Consider the following 18,122-nt stretch of genomic DNA (forward strand, 5'->3'; position numbering starts at 1 on the left):
GACGAATGTTGTTCTAACCCATTTCCTGTCCTAGATACTCAATGCAATTACTGAAGTGTACTTGTAAGTCATCTTTCATAGGTGTTAGCGCCGATCGGATTTGTCTAGTATTTTTTTATTCAGGTCGGCGTTTTTATCAAAACGTAACAGCAAAATTCCACCACAGCATAACCGGTCGAAAAGTTTTAGTCCGCTTGAACAAAAATCGACTTTGATTATCTAGATTCTGCTTACAATGACCTGATTTTCGCTCTTCTTTTTACCAATCATAGAACGCATCCTTATAGCATCGCTGCTTTATAGAAGAAAACCTAAGTTGTTTTTGCTAACGTAGAGTCGACGTTAATTTGTCCATATAAAAGCTTTCTAGGTGCTTCAAAATTCAACTTACGTACATAGAATTGGCTACATGCTATTAGCACAATAAGCTGCATATAGAACAGCATATTTTATACTAGGCTTGCAATCAGTACCATGAAACTTTGAAAATCTGTACTGTTCAGCCCGAGGGCTGTATTAGGACGTCTTCTATTCTATAAATTAGTCTTTTTCTCCTATTTATATATTTTGCTTTTTAAACCTATAGTCATTTTTGAAGTCGTTCGTTTACGTCTTAACGAAGCACCCAGGCTCAAAGACGTTTCATTCCTTAGCAATGTGCAGTATCGAAGCCGGTCCGCTAAAGTAATAAACTCTCGGTTATTGTATTATCTCCAATAGCCACATGTACTTCTCTAAGCGCCGAGTTTGTTTCATTTGTTATGCTGCCTTTCGAATTCCGACAATATGCACTTTAACTTCGGCCCGTACTAAAAACGTCCCAGATCCAGCTCACAACCCTCCGTGCAGGCTCAGCTTCGTACACGCACTGTGAATTGAGCAGCTGTTCATCCGTCGTTTGTATTCACGAGCAACGCCATCTGGAATATTATTGGCCAGCACATTCTAATCTCTAGTGCGACCTTTTAACATGAAGCTAGATTGGTCGTACCTTCAGGACAAGTGACTTTCGCCGCTTCTGGTGCGTGTTCCTTTATCTGTGGATAAGAAAGAATGAAGGTAAGCAGTCATCCAACCAGCACTAGACAAACCGAACCGCGCGGCTACGCTTATACAAAGCGAAGCCGACAAGCCAAATGCCACCGAATACTGCTGTGTTATTGCTTTGAGGCAATCAGATCTGTCACATCAAAGCTACATGAGACAAGCACACGGACGTAGATAAATCCAGAAGCCATGTACAATACTGTATACTGATTGGGTGCCCCTAGGGAACGTAGTGTCTTCTTTTATCTAATAACCCGAATCGCCGTATGCAATAATAAGATCGATGACTGAAAAAAAGATTGGGAATAGAAGCGATGCAGTTAGGATGGCGCAACGGAAAACAGAAATGACTGGTCAGGCCATATACATGTCATGGGCTTATGGATGACTCATTGGATGTATATACGTCTCGCATCGCAGGCACGCATCAGGACATATGGCATAGACGAGCAAAGCAAAGAGGCGAATGAAGATCAAGAAACCCGGCACGACCTCTTTACTGCTCGCGCCAGACGGTAGATTTTGTCACCGATTCGAATGGCACGTTGCCGTCATTGGAACGGCCGTACGTGCGAGACCAGCGAATCGGAAGTTGGCTTGAGCGAAAAATCCCTATCACCTAAAGACTTCCTGCGACAGCTATTTACATTCTGTGTCGGCCGACACTATCAATAATGAATCCCGTAGGCTGGCAGTAAATTAAGCAAGGAGCAGGTATTGTGTGGATTTTATAAAAGACTGCTTGAAACTAAGTTTGTCAAAGAGGCCGAAATAAAATTTTCTGAAATATTAACAACCATAAAAAAACTAAATACTTGAATATATGCCTTAACGTAAAAGTCATATTCTGTCTAACGAATAGCCGAGTGTTTATTCCAGAAAAAAACAATTACGGTACTGCGTTCATTGTAGGGCATTGTAGATACATAGAGAAGATAATTATATGTTACGGTACACTGTATAATCATTGTTTCTTGTATGATTACCTAATTGGTGAATCTTGTTTTTTTTTCTAAATCAGTGTTTGTTTTTTTTTAATAACATGCGATGTTTTTGTGTGCAAATTTATATATAGATATATATATATATATATATATATATATATATATATATATATATATATATTAAGTATACGTACAATACGAGTAATAACTGCAGAAAAATTGAGTGTTCGCTTGGCGTATTTTAACGCATTTCTGCCAACGAAATCCAGGGCTGCAAATTGTGCTTTCGTGCATGTACAGATGACAAACCGATTTATTGTGGAACAGAAAGAAGTTCAGTCGGGGATCCGCTCTTACTTAGAAGCAAACTAATGTTCTTAAGAGCTTGCCAATTTCAAACAGAATGTTTTTTTGATGCAAGTGTTAATTACTATATAATGGAAGGCCTCTGACTTTTTCCGTGTACACCGGTCTCGTATGGATACATGGCGTATGCATATTGGAAAACTGGAGTCCCTCATCTAAACGGGTTCTACGTGCGGTACGGCTGTTGTGCATCCTACTAAACGACGGACTCCCAGCATGAAAAGGGGTGCGTCCAAGCTCACATACGAGCCTAGACTAGCACGTGTTTTCTATATTTAGTCGACAAACACGCCGCCTTCCACACCACAACCGGGACGAAGTCCTCGGTCTATTATATGCTGATGTATACCTAAAGCAGTAGGCCATATTGAATATAACAACAAGTCATCATATCATTACAATATTTACTTGTTGATGCACAAAGGCGGATTCCACTTTCACTTGGGGAGTTTTAAACAAATAATAGGATTCGACTGTCCAACGTTTTGGATCGTTAATGAATCAAATTTCCACAATGATGTCAGTAATTCAAGTGAGATTAATTAAATTAAATTAAATTAACATAGTCTTTTAAATCAATTAGAACTCTCAACTTGTCGCCTTCTGAGTTTTAAGAAAAAATTTCTTTCTAGCAGAATTTATTCCCTCCATTTTTGTACCTAAGGCGGGTTGCTGATTGCAGAAAAATTTTACATAGATGTTTTCTAAACGTTTTCGAAAAATAATGTAGAGCATTATACCGCACCTACGTCACGAAGATCTTGAACTACGATGGATCCTTCTAAGACAATTACGTGGTCGCTGAGGTACCGGATCCGTAAAACGTCTATGTCACCGTTGCAAGGCGCGGAGCTCTTGCAACGGTGACATAGACGTTGTAAAAGCATCGCTTGCCATGTAAACACGTTTGTGCTGTTAGCGACAGATGTGTTTGTAGAAATGACCATCTAAGTATGTTTAGAAACGTCACTGATTCAAACTTACAGCCTACTACATTATACACAGCAACGCCATCTGTATGTTCCCTTTTACGTTTCCGCCTCATCCGATACCTTTTAAGTTAATACCTAATCTTCGATACTATCTTATTTTAACGATCGTTTTGTATACTTTTATGTAAATACTCGTATATTTATCGTAATATTCTTATCACAAAGCTTCTAATCAGCAACGGTGCACATTATTAAGCATATATTTTACAACGCGAATGAAAGTTTAAACTGTCTTGTGGCACCCTTACCTGAAACTTTATCTTCTGGCGATCCTTGGACGTGTTTGCCTCGCCAATGTGGGCTCTTCGTCCAATACCAAGATGGAAAGGTACCTATAATTCCTCTGTGAACACTAACTGGGAGAATCATTAACGTTACTCCAGCGAATCTGGCAATCCTGGTAATTCTATATGTTTCGGTCATTTGCATGTACAAAAATATCATATAATTTCTCCAATAGCCAGTTATAAACGCATTTGAGGTAGCTTAAATAGCTTCAGAAGTACCGTTTGCTTAACTTGATTATACTAAACATCAAAAGCTGGGAATGGGACTTCCAGGATGGGACACTCTTGTACAAGGTGATGGTCCCACGGTGTGCCTCGCCTGAAATTACAATGATACTCTGAAAATACAGGAAATTTTCGAAAAGTCTAGGAGAGGGGTTCAGATCCTGCAACGAATATAAAAGGATAGTTTCTCAGCGCTACCGAGGAGGAAAAGGCCAAGACAGCCCGCAAGGAAAATTCTCGTCAGCGTAAAAACGCATATCATCGCACATTTGATGCGCCTACGGTGAGGGTAGTAGCAGTAACATAACAATCATCTTTATTATTATGCTTGCGACTCTTACAGTCGGTGCTGCTGGTGTTGCGGTCACTACGACAGTTGTTTGGCCGTCTTCGCCAGTCCCGCGGTTGTGTCGTCCACTCATATCGTAACGATGTTGTATGCTAACGTCCACGCACGACCGGCGCTTTCCTTTTCCGGCTTGAGCTGCTGTTGCTGCAGCTGTTGCATGAACAGGCCCACTTCTCCGTGTTTCTTGTTGCAGTTGGCCGACAACCGCGAGCAAATATTTCCTATGTACAAGCCTAAAACTTCAGTGTCCCATGCTGTCTTTATCGCCGTAAGCAGCAGAAATAGCAACAGAAACCAACGTGGCAATTACCGTCACCCAGGTGAGGCGCGTCATCTCTGTCACAAGCTGCCGCTGTTCTTGCTCATACAATGATGCACCATTTGCTTGTTGAAAATACGCTCCCTCTTTTCCTTTTCCTTGTCTCTCTCGCTGTCTGCTACTGTAAACAAGGAGCTGTGAAAACCTGCTCAAGGCGATCCTACCACTGATAATGGTGGCGATGATGACGACGACGACGACGACGACGACGATGTCGATGTCGAAAAAAGAAGAGTTTGCCTTTTCTCCCGTTTTTGCTGCGCTACTTCGACGGCATCGACGGAGCTACCATTGTAATAGTGGTGCTTAACAGAGTCATGGTAATGCTGTCGGCCGTAGCCGAAGCAACGGCAACGATGCTGCTAGCGGAGGCGCAGCAGCAGAACCATTACTACTGGTACAACGCCGACGACTCTTGCGTACTAGCACTACGACCGATTAACGCTAGCCCGCGTCGTTTTAGCCTTCTCGCCCTCAACACGGAGCCCTTGCAGGAGCAGCCATCGCTCGCGTTGTTGCCGTCGCCTGTGGTTCTGCGGTGCCCGCTGTTCAATTGGTGATGGCAGGTACGTTCTTAGACTCGTTATCGCACCACCGCAGCAGTTCGCCATAAGTTCTCCGTCAGTCCGCCAGCTGCGGTACCTGCGGACGAAGACGGTGGAACGCGTCGTCGGACGCGCGCGGCCGATAGTGACCGATCAAGCGACAGTCCAAAAAGTCGTCAGAGAAACGATCGTTTCTCATAGGCCGTCTTCAGAGGTCGCGTACTCAGTGTGTGTATATGTGTTTGTGTGTAATTGATCTACGAGCTTCAGTTCTTGGTGCGGAAATGAACACTCGTGGATTTATCACGATATAAAAAAAAAAGGCCGGGTGTGAAAATTACAACGGTGTACTCCACGTGTTTCAGCTGTTGCGCTAACGAACAGAAATAAATTGAAGAGTTCTGTAAGAGTTGGCTCGTAACCTTCGACGATTTGACAGTAACGAACTTCGTAAAGCGTTTCCCGTGAGTCCCGGTTCCAGTGACCGTGACTTTCGAAGGGTGTTTCTTATTGAATGAGAGTAAACTAGGATAACTCATAGCTCATCTTCGGACAACGGAAATCAAAAGTGACGAAAGCTGGATATATAGTTCTACTTCTCTGGAAACGATTTCCCTCAGAGACAGTGTTATGTGCCACTATCTTTATGAGGTGGGTAATAGGGTATGACTAGAAGTGATTAACTGTAGGATTGTAATACCTATGCGATTCCATTATCAATTACACGCGGGAGGCACACAAGGGCAGCTCAGACTAATCGAGGCTGAATTATGCGAGTACGAAGGTGTATTGCCCCGCTATGTCCAAATGCAAAAGCCATCACTTTTTAATATCTGTCGTCGAAGCTAGGAAAGAGAAGGAGTCTTTTTCATTTTTTTTTTTTATTATAAATCTGGTCCCTTCTTATGAGATGTTTATACTTTACTAACTGAAAGATCGGATAAGCCGCTTAGGTTGTTCATTCAACTTGAAACGTTGTTTTCTTCTACACCCGGCTAGTAACACGATGTGTAGCTTCGTCGCTCAGAAGTGTACAAGCCAGTCTTGATCATTTTGGGGATTAGGTTAGCGGCAATTTTACTGTAACTAGACGTTACTGGATTTCCTCCGTGCCACCTGATGCCACAAAACCTGATGCCACAATTTAATCGGAAAACACCGCCTGCGAGTAAATTAACTCTAGTTTTTTTTTGACTTTCTAACGTACTGAATGCTGAAACTCTGTCTCATCACTGCGCAAAAGGTTCTATCTTTCGTACTCGAAAGAAGAAAAATTTCGTATGAGTGTCAGCTTGTAAGATATTAGAATAAATGACGCTTTTAAACCAAATCCCACTCAGACTGATGCTCTACCTTAAATTCTAATTCACATACACAGAGGCAAACGTTCACATACACAAAACGTACGATATCTCAAAAACACAGTTATTTTACTCTCATTAACTGTCTAAGATGGATGACAGTCACTTTGTCCTAATGCGATTTGTGATCGTTCTGTTTTCAGCTTAACTGGACTGGGGTAGTAGCAGCGATGCTGTTGTTGGCTTGATTCAAGCAATAATTGTGTCCAAGCGTTTGTATAGCGCAGAAATCGCCATAATGTATAGTTTTATAGCACATCTTGATAGCAGATTACCACTCCCACGCGACGCGGCGATTCACAAAAACACGAAAGCCTGCCTGCTTGCCTATGTTGACCGAGATATCTATCGCCGACACGCAATGCTTTTGGCAATTTTCGTCAATTCAAGAGCTATACTATATTTTGACCACGCTATTGTTGTCTAGATGAATCGTGCAAGTTCGTGCAAAAATACACAAGCAGGATAGTGCACAATGTATACAGACTGGTATATGTAGTATAGAGGCATGCCTCAGTCAGGTGTGCTTCGTTTAAAGTGTACGCATACAACTACAGCAATACGCCTGCCGGTTCTATGAATTAATCAGTGCATCCTGTGGGTATGACTGATAAGTGCATAAAGTGCTTGGCTTTACCAGCCTGAATTTAAATTTTGTCAGACAATCTTACCGGCGTCGTCCGTTCTGAGACAACTGTATTCCAAATTGGCGTGCACAATGGGAAGCTTGGTCAGCTCTGCCTATGGCTTCATCTACACCGATAACTTTGTAATAACAATTTTCATAAAACAAATAATCGAATAAGTTACGTACGTTATTAAGAAACGCACAGCTTGCCAAAAGGTTGTCAACCAGCCGAATGGAAGAATGTTTTGGTGTGAAAATGTGGCAAAGGATCGTGATTAATGAGTTGGCTCACCCTAACTGAAAATGTGAGAGTCAGACGGCCGTATGCATAAAGCGGTCCTGCTTTTCCACACATTAGTAACGGGTACTTCGACACCGCTGGATTATTTCAGGAAATGCTGGCAAACAAATGTACAGGTAGTTCGGCAAGAGTAAAACGGCCATCAGAAGGGTTTTATGTGCACATTTACCTGTATACGAAGTTCTTATACAATGTCTGCCCCTAAATTCCGATCAGCATTTGCTTACCACTATTATGCGCGCCGTCTGTTCCTGGACTTGGCAGTAACGCAGGAAACGACGGTTGTAATAGCGCTTATACTAGCGTATGTCTACCTGTTCGCTTTCGGTTTTCGTGCTTCTGTTTGTTGCCCCGGCCACTGGTGCCACTAGCAACGAAGACAACGATGACGGCGACGAGTGTGACACAGCTAACTTCAATGAGAGATATGTGCCGTTTTATATTCACGTTACTGACTATAGACGGTACGTCAGTTGTTATTATTATTATTACCCCTACTAGTATTTGGATAACAACAATGAAGCGTCCGAACGACTAATTCTCTACGGAATATGTATCACGTGCCATTCGTCAGCCACTATTTAGTCTCATTAAATCTGGATTGTTGAACTGAACAAGCCACTCAACGATTCGAAGACTGAAATCCCTAAAGTCTATTACAGATGCACCGTTGAACGATATTATAATTTGACTATGTTGGGAGAAAGAAGATCTAACGGATTTTTGCAACTGACACAAACGGACTCGGTCGACTCCGATTTAGATTCTGGAGTCAATGCAACTTCGGCTCGTGGCGTTGGAAGCAGTTGTAGTGACTGAAATAAATTTTGAATTTTCTGAAAATTTCCATCAGGAAATCTTTCCAACGGCGATCGGACGTAAACAATGAAGCAACTACAATCTGAGACCGAGATACAGACAACTCTGGAGCTGTCCGTCTTTCTGACTACAGCGGTTTCGAAAAGTGTCTAGCGATAAAGCGTAGAGTTAAAATACCCGGCAAGGCTGAAGGGGGCTTCGATCATTGCTGGCCCCGATAGGCAGTTTGTCCATTAAATTTTGCACCGTTTTTCTTCTATCTCAAATATATGTACATTTGAAACCAACTGAACGGGCAGCATAAACGTCACGGAGTCAGCGGTCATCCGAAACATAAGAACCAAACTATTATATTTACCAATCTTACTAGTTCTATATATATTCAATTGCGTATTCTAGAGCTTCTTGCAGAACTGCGACAAGAACGATCTGAATAAAATTGAATCTCTGCTATGCGTACGAATAGATACAAATACCGTCAGAAGTAAGACCTACAGATAAATTTGTACGTCTACAGCTGCGCTAGATATTTGACGGACACACAGACACTTGGTGGAAAGATAAAGTGCCGGAAAAAGTAATAAAATGCTGGAAAAATTCTATTAATAAAGATGTATTAAATTAATTGAGAAACGATTGTGTTCGCCGTTTAAAGTATTTGATCTTCTATCAATAGAAATAATTTTTATTCAGCTTTTTAAAGTATTATTATATTAAAGTCAGACAGCAGCCGAAATACTTCAGGATAGGCGAGGTTATATAATAAGAACCTCGTAACTGAAAGTATTCAAAAAGGGCTTGTTATGTTCTTGCAGCAGATTACTTACTCCATTTTTCGTAGATTCGGATCATTTTGATCATATGCATAATCAGCTGTAAGTTCCTGTTTATCCCAATTAATGTTTGAAGCACTGTGAGAAGGGAAGCGGAGCTGGAGCTTTGGCACACTGGTATCAACGACGATTTTACATCGGACAGCCGCTACGTATTATACAAAAAACAATGCCTTATTCGTTATTATTTTGCTTTAGTGTTTGATGTCAGGCACACATCTTAGCAGCTCGATTGGTTTAGCGATCCATTTTATGTTCCGTTTGGTGTAAGGACAAATAAAGGCGTTGCTCTTCGAGGCTATCACAGTCACTGGCTCGTCAGAATTCTTTAACGGCTCTGATGGACAATGATGTTTCGTTTAGCATCTATCTGCATTGGGATTGTTACACTAGATACACGTAGGCCGGTATCGCTCGCGTGCGTCTGCATGTCTCTCTTTAACCTCCCCTAAAAATACCACAAGGGAGACTTTCCGCAGAATCTCCTGTACAGCACGCACCCGAAGTCGAGTGAACGTTTTTGATTGCAAAGCCGTCGCAATAGCATTCCCGTGTTAACACTTGTATCAGGGCTATCTCGCAACCTCGCGGTTATCAATGCTTGTCTTGAATTCCGGTGCAAAACTGGTTTTCATACAGATGACCTTTAGGAAGCTCATGCATGTTCAATGGGCACTTATACATTGAATATGCGTTACGCTGAACCTGCGCTCAACGTCCTTTTTTGTCTTTTTGGTTCGCAGGGTGTCCTGACAGGCCCACCTGCCGCGACGGGATCCAGTGAATCGCCTTGTAAAATCGTAGTTAGTTCTTTGAAGAATTTCTCCTATGCTACCATTATGCAATCCGTAAATGTCACGGATGTTGTAAGTTTTTTTTTTGCTGATCAGGCAAGCGGCTTGCGTGTTCTCGTCTTGGCTTTCTGTATATTCGTTCCACTGAAGCTACTCGACCTTCCGATGTCCTGTGTGCTCCAAGTGGGTTTTTTGTTGATTGAAATTTTGCAGATTGCACCTGCAATACATCACACGCCTGGAATTACACAATCCCATTTCTTACTCACTTTCCGTTTTTTCAGCATTTGGGTTATAGTTCTGCAACACATAACATGTGAAATGTCGGTTTTTACCAATGGTGTTTTTAGACTCCAAGGTCTGCTTTCGCGAAAAGCCCCTCGATAGTGGCAATGTGTTTTTCCCCTTCGGATCCTGATTACCTTCCTGCTGGTCTTCGGTCTCCGTGTTTGACACGTTTGCATCACTCACGTATTACTATTCTTGCCTAATATATTCACTAACCTTCGATGAATTTCTGCAGCGCTGTAGCCTTGGCCATTGAGCGTTGATGCTCAAAGCTAACGGATGCGTTTCTTCTGAACTCATTTCTCCGGGGGGAAGCTTAATTGGTCTTCATTCACAGGTGTCGAGACACCTATTTGTCAGCCAAATTCTATCTGCTAGTAAAAGTTATCTAATTTCAAGGTATGCTAGATTCACTTGAAGTAGCCTACTATAATGGTATCGCTGTTAGCTAGGTATCGTTCGTTTGAATAGAATTTTCCTTGACGGTGGAATCATGATCACGACCGCTAAATTATTAGTATTTTTGTGCTAAACTATTTTAGTTGGCTAGTAGTTGCATAGTATTCAGTTGGCAGTAAGATCTCCTCGGGTGAATTCAAAGTCAGTCACAGTTGTCGTGCATTATACGAAAAATCCTCCGGGATGTATATTTGAAATTTTTACGATAATAACAATTACTGTGATTGTCAACATGAAAAAGTGACATGTATTTTTATCTAAAAATATCGAACATATACATTATTATTGTATATTAGGGCGATGCAGTACGTTATCATAACTGGGGGGCCTTCATTAAGCCTATCGTTTAATTCGATTGGTACGCTTTCCTTGTGGATTTGATGGGTGTATAGATCTCATGTGTCGGATTTCAGATCCGATACCTTTCACATTTACAGTTCGTCCGATCTCCTTAGTAGACTGTAACCAACATCATATATATAGCTTTCCACTCCGAAATCACGAGACATGAAGAGATAACGGGCTGGCAATTCGTTCAAATAGCACTATCATGTATAGATACGAGCCCTTTAAATGCCACCAAAAATACTACGAAGAACTAGTCGAAATCGAAGCTCTGCTGCTTTCGAATGGTAATAATGATACACAGGTGACAATCGAGAGTCTCTAGATCGGCAAAAGTTGAACCTTTAAATCATCATGTCATTATAGAATATCAGTATTTTACTTAGGTATACGAAAACCATGGTTTGCTTGTGTACAAACGTATCTACTAGCACGTAATTTATCATCACTGAATGGAGTTTAGCCCACTTTTTTTTTACCTCGTGTTCGACAGACCACACAAAAAGACGGCGCCTTCTGTTGTTCAACATTCTACCGCCGGAGCGTATCTGAGTATGGGACATTTGGGAAATCGATCACAAATCATAATACGATGGATGGCATTGCAGCCCGGCGGGTCCAGTAGAACAAGTATGGCTGTATTCTTAGATGCTCAGGTAGCAGGAAAGTTGGCTCGTGTGTGCTACCGTTCTAATAATAAGCACATTAATAATTGGAACAACCAAATAAGTGGTTGGTTACTATACACTAGAGAGGAGTAACTTAAACGATCAAATGATATGCGATAAAATGTTTTTTTAAATAAATTAGATTATTGTTAGAGCCATATACAATATGTGTCAGTTAAGGTTTTTACTGAGCCATCACCTGCCGATAGTTTACCCATTTGTCTAAAAGTGATCGAGTGAGAAACCCATTAACTTTGCTCGGGCTACAATGTCTCGCTGCCAACGTATTAGTAACGGAAAATAGTCACTCATCAACTCTGTCACTATAGGTAGCGTTTTCGAAAAAACTGAGTGGCAACTTATGACTACACAACGGGACTTTGCTAATAAAAACAATTATATATTCCTTAAATAATTTCTGGACTTCTTATAGATATCACCGAGACTACCTGGCCGGATGCCAGCTCCAGCGGCCCAAAGGTCAATATATCGGTGAATTTTGTGTTGATCAAGTAATTACGTAGGTTGAAAAGTATCAATCGTTCGACGTATATTTGGAGCACGGCCATATACTTCTTCTTTGCCATCTTTACTTACCTTCTTCTGGTCATTCGGCCTGTTGCTCAGCAGCTATGGAAATAGCTATTAACTATTAAAGCAAATAACGCATGAAAGCTAGTAGCACACTATCAGAACAGGAAAAAACGTTGCCACCCAACGATGTTAGGATCGCAGCTATTACTAACGGATACTTTCCTAGCTCAACAAAGTCTTTGCCCTCTCAAAATTTGTAAGGCTCTCAATAGAAAGCAACTTATTCCGCTAAATATTACGATGTAGTAATTATTGCTATTTTCAAGGTGTCATTAAACTGCAATATGAACAGTATAGTCGACGACCGTTTGGCAACGTTTTTGACTATAACAGTCATCATCGATGGTGGCATCTTCACTTGCCGACGGAAGGCTCTAGGCCAAGTTATTATATGGTTGTCAGATGTTGAAAGCTATTTTGCCTCTCTTCGACACAGGGTGCAGTGATTGGTTGCTTTGTGGCGTGCGTCACGCGTTGCAAAGCGAATGAATGTAATTTCTTAGTTGGGTTTTTTTTTTTTTCGATTTAATAGCGTGCCGGCGTATGTCACCAAGCGCCGAATCGTTGAACAGCAGTTCATCGAGCTTACTGGAAGATTTATCAGGGCCCCTCGTCGTCGTTCTCGACGTTGACGTAGATCACAATAGTGAGATAGATGGCAAACACCATTTCGCGCCTATCTGTGCAAGATGTCCAATAACCGATCGTTCGATTTTTAGTTAAACGCTCAATCTATTTTGCCAATGGTAGTCACATAAATTTAGCTATCCCTCCAAGATACTTGGTGCTGATCATGCATCTAGTAAGTCCATGCAACGCGTAAAATAACGTTCGTCGAGTGTCGTGGTTTTAACTGCCATTCATAAGACTTTGCTAATAATCTAGTCAAATGACAAAAGGCTTCATCATTTAAACGGCCTACCCTGTGAAGAATGATTCCGACCCTTGTGCTCCTAAGTTCCTAAAGTCATTATGTTTGTATCTATGCAGAGCTAATATCTACTATTACCAGAACGTTACGTCGGAACACGTGCCGATTCTCCCGTTGTCTAAAAGCTCTCAACCTAAATGAATCACTCACATCAATTTCCATCAACGATCCGCGTAAATTGAATTTGCACGCGCCGAGTCGTTTTCCGATCCGTTGCTCGCGTTTTTCTTTGATATCTTCGAAACCTCGCCATCCTTATCTCCTTTTTTTTGCCCTTATTTGTTCCTGTCGGTGGTAGCGGCAGTGATGACCGTAGTAGCGTCATTGTCGTGTTAACAGCAAATTCAATTATGCTGGAACAGATACATTGTGGATATAAATGATAGAAAATTTGTCCAAAAACATCTATTTCCTGGTAGTCGTCTTTCTGCCTGTGGTCAATTACATCCTTGCACAAATCAAAGCGCTCCTGTTCGTCATTACCTCGATCACCGAAGGGAATTTTTCTATTTTTTTTTTCTTTACAAAAACATCGTACTGCTGTTGTTGTCATTGCTCTCACTGTCACCGTCGATGAAACGGCAGATGCGGTACAGAGAGCGCTAAAATATCGAGCGCAATTTCGTGACGATCGTTTTTTGCCTAGACTTAAGACAAACAACAGTAATGAGATTAACAAAACAACACCAGCAGCAACATCTAGATCGCGCGCGAGCAACACTGCATTTTTGCCCCTCTTTTGGTATTACATATTGTCATTGAGGAGAATTTCTATTTTCCAGTAAAACTTTTATTGTTGCCGGTTAAAAGGGAGATGGCAAAGGTTTCTTCCCGGATCCCGTTCTCCCCACAAACACTAAAAATCGATTAAGGGGCCTGATGGGACGCGGATGTCGCTTTCTTTAATCCCCAGTCATTCAGCAGCCGATGGCAACAAGGACCGTTGCCAGGATTTCGGTGATTCCAAATCCTGCATTGTTGGTAATAACGGGTGAATCTCTACGACCGCCCCTATCGGCGTAGCTATTGCGGAACCAAGAAGATGCTTCTAATAATGCGGATTAGATATTGCGGCTACGTTTAAGCGGAAACGTCACTGTCCGTTTACGGTGATATACGTAGATTCATATAATAAAAACATTTCACGCACGGCTGCAAATAGAAAACAGTGTCATTGCCCAATTCCGGTGTCACCACTAATAAACGTACATGCTTCTCATATAATGGCGTTGGAGTTATTCTGGATGGATTTTCAGGATATGGTTGGGAATTCAGCGTCTCTGTGGTTCACTGCACCTTACCACATATATAAATGACTAGGTAAATATATATTCAAAAAGTGCGCTAAAAAAGGATGGACTCGACTCGAAATTTCCAAGGCCATATGTTTTCATGTAAAGCTTTTGTTCCATGTTAAGAGTAACTGCGAGACTATCAAACAGAAAACGGTTTTTCAAAGTGTTTATATTTTTCAGTTGCAGACGCCATTGAAGCCGCGGGAACAATATTTAGACACGGTCATATAGGGCGGTTTTTCCGTAGTTTTTAACTATTCTTTAAAATAAATTTCATAGAGACACACATCCTCATACTAGCTTTCATATATATATATATATATATATATATATATATATACGCATATATGTATACACATATATATATATGTGGACGTTTTGTTTAAATTTATTTGGTTTATACACGACCTGCTGCTATTCAACGTAGCGTGTAGTAGAATATTAACGCTCGACAAATGAAGGAATCTTTTCTGAAAATTTCTGTCAATACACCAAGGAATAATAGATATAATAGCTATTTTTATAAAGAAAAAAAAAAAGAAAATATTTTTACGAAAGTATTGGCTGTATAAAAAACATTTTCGCGTTGCGCTAAAGAGTTTTGTCCTTTAGTTGGCACGTTATTCGATGTATAACTGCTATATTGTAAATATATTGTATGGAAAATTTCTTACAATAAAGTACCGTTGTCAACAACGATAATGTGACTCGGTTAACAAAAACCAATAAAAAATGCGATGAGTAAGTTTAAGTACATTTATTTTATTATTTACAACAAACTGCAATGAAATTTAACTTATAACCTACCATCATGGTCACCAACTATAAGAGGCTTTATAGCCAGATGGGGCATATCCGATGTTTCATTGTGCAAAATGTTAGAACATTTTCAAGTTAGCTAATATAGTATACATATACGTGTTTTAACCATCATTTACAGATGAGTTGGACAATGATCAAGCGACAAGTCGTATCATTCTCTAAATACGTAGATCAAGCTGCTTTCGTGTGAAATGGGCTATAATAGTTCTGTCATATTCTCAGTAGCTTTCAACATATGGCAGTGGATGATCTTACAAGTTGTACGACCCGAATGACGAACTACGTTCTTCGTATTACTGCTATTTGTATACTCTTCGTTTTCTATTTTGCCATGTTGAATTATCCAGACTCCGTTGCCTATGTTAAGTAGTCGTACCAAACTTCCAGACAGTGTCTGAAATCTATGTCAACGATCATAAATCATCTCGTAGGCACGGTTCGCCTGGCTGAGTGTTCGGCCTAATCTAGCCCACAGTTCCATGTCCTATATAATGCGGAGCATTTTGCAATGGACCTGAAACAACTCTGGCGACATTGCTAATGCTATAGTTGCTTCATTGTCGATGTTAGTGTCGGCAGCAACGGCAGGCGCAGTCGAAATAATGATGAAAAAATTCATCTCGTGTCACCACTCTCATCATGTGTTTAGCAAGCAGCGCGCGTAATGCGTGGAGAATTCGGAACGTCGTTGTCAGCGTGCCGTATGATGGGAAACAACGTCACTGGTGAGATGACGACGACGATAAGGAAGAGAAAAAAAAAAAAAACACCTTTCTAGTGAAATTGCGGTTAATCGATCTGAACTCGATCGATACGTTTTGCCATCGTCAACAAACGATCAGCTTCTGAAAATGAAACGATAAGCCCGACTGAAATCTCTGTTTCCAGACCTGAGCGCTGCGGCTGTCAGATGTCTTCTAATGAATGGCCGGACGATGTATTTAGTCCAATACTACCATCCATACAATATCTCCGTGCGTGTCTACGTGCTCTTAATGTACAATTTCTTTTATATGCCTGGACAGTGTTTATCGTTTGTAACATTGACATTGAACGACTTGTTTTCTATGCGCACGTCGTATTATGTTAGCTAAATACTACTGTTATTGGACAGTCTGTCCGTTATGTCATTTGCGGCTTATCGGGAGGAAGCTAGCTGGCGCAAGCGACACCAAATAATCCAAAACAATTCCTCAGAGCGGAACAACGAGTCTGATTGCGGCGCCGGCGGTGGTTAGGTTAGGTATCATGATTCATGGCGGTATTGCGTTGACCTTCACGTACAATGCACTGTAATGCCTTAGAGCTTCCCAGTGCATCGCTATTGGGATCAAAGATTGATTTTTCTATGCCGATTCTTCTTGCTATAGGTAAGTCCTACATTTTTTTATTGGCCTGCCGCCACTTGACAATCGAGGAACTAGAAATAATTTTTTTTTTCGCCAACGTGCGTCGGATTGCCATTGTCCGTTAGCTTTGCTGGAGTGGGAGACGACTGAAGAGAAAGGTACACTTTAAGGAAAATATGATTGTGAACGTATCATGGCACGCTAATGCAGACATTTAGGGGAAGGGAGCTAACCAGGATCGGAACAGCGTTGCAAGGCTACGTGTGGCCAACAATGATCAATCTACACAATATTTGGTGGCCACTGTGACTCCCATATGCTCATATATTTAATAAAATGTGATAAGCAAACATTTAATTGTAAATCAGTTTGGCGTCTTTTAGACATTACTGCAAGAACACGAGGGCTAAGCCTTTACTTTCGCGCCATCCTATTGTATTCGCTAGAGAAGGAAACTTTCCTATGATTTCTATGTTACTATATTCTAAGTTTTATGTCGTCAGTCAATGATGCGGGAATTGCTTTTGTAGTCCTAAAGCAAAGCTAGCATTCAGGTATAAAGCTCTTTTTTTTTTCTTTTCTGCATATTTAATTGCGAGAATAATTAAATTGCGAGCGGAGCAATAACATCTTATTGCTCCGCTCGCAATTATAAGAGATATATTAAGGTGAGAAAACACGAATATCTCTAGGATAATACCAACATTATTGAAGTGGGCCATTTGAGCAAATATTTTCCATGTTTAGAAATAATATATCCAAACTGAATATGCGCCAGTTCGACCTTTGTTCGACCTTTTGTCACCTTAGTTCCACTATAAATCACTGTACAACTTTCGTGATTTCTGAGTGAAAAGTTGTGACAGGTGATTTTGCATCCCTCCATTGGAATTAAATTAATACCACTATGGGTGATCTGCATAGACCGAAACAGATGATAGATAGTCCGATGGTGCAACTATACAGCGGATTCATCCTTTACGTCCCCATCATTCCCATCCATGTTCCCTCTTAGTCCTTTTCTGGGCAGCTATGAAACGACACCCTTTCTATTTCGGTTGATTTTTCCATGACTTACTGTAATCTTGTTAGTTGTTGACTGTAAAGGTCCGAATCAGTTATTTCAACATATATACAATTCCTTTCGAATCCTATTAATCACATAGTATCAGGCATTAGGCTGGATTATCCTACAAACTGCAAAACATAGTAGGTTTTTTTTTTTTTTTTTTTTTTCACTTCTTTCGTTTGCACACCATTTGCGTATATGATCGACTTTTCATCATTCGTGATGAAGGGTTTCAGAAATGGTTCAATCTGTTCGCCTTTCTGTAAGGCTTCACAAATTTAAACTGTTCTGCGTCAATTCCAGATATAATTTCTTTTTGCAAAAATACTTTAAAGCTATTTGGTGATGAGTCATCCTTGACGATAGCATAGCAAATCTTGGTCAATTTTCGCAATAATTTCATCAACCTTTTCCGTAATTGATCGATTTCTATATAGAACGCACCTTTCACTTTGAAATTTCAGAATAAAAGCGGCTTTGGGGCATTGCTGC

At 40.8% G+C, this 18,122-nt stretch overlaps 1 protein-coding gene across 3 annotated transcripts in view; it reads left to right on the forward strand.

Moving 5' to 3' along the window:
- The window catches only part of LOC111244189 (uncharacterized), a 141,201-nt gene that overhangs the window by 48,256 nt on the left and 74,823 nt on the right, over positions 1–18,122 (forward strand). The window contains exon 1 of one of the 3 annotated variants that reach the window (XM_022790983.2): positions 5,066–5,725. The exons of 1 other annotated variant lie outside the window; for it this stretch is intronic. The gene's annotated coding sequence lies outside the window, so the exon portion shown is untranslated. Of the gene's footprint in view, positions 1–5,065; positions 5,726–18,122 lie in introns of those variants that run through there. One more of the 3 variants, XM_022790986.2, reaches the window with a different exon arrangement.

Source organism: Varroa destructor, unplaced genomic scaffold, assembly GCF_002443255.2.
Source record: "Varroa destructor unplaced genomic scaffold, Vdes_3.0 BEIS01000002.1, whole genome shotgun sequence".
NCBI lineage: Eukaryota > Metazoa > Arthropoda > Arachnida > Mesostigmata > Varroidae > Varroa > Varroa destructor.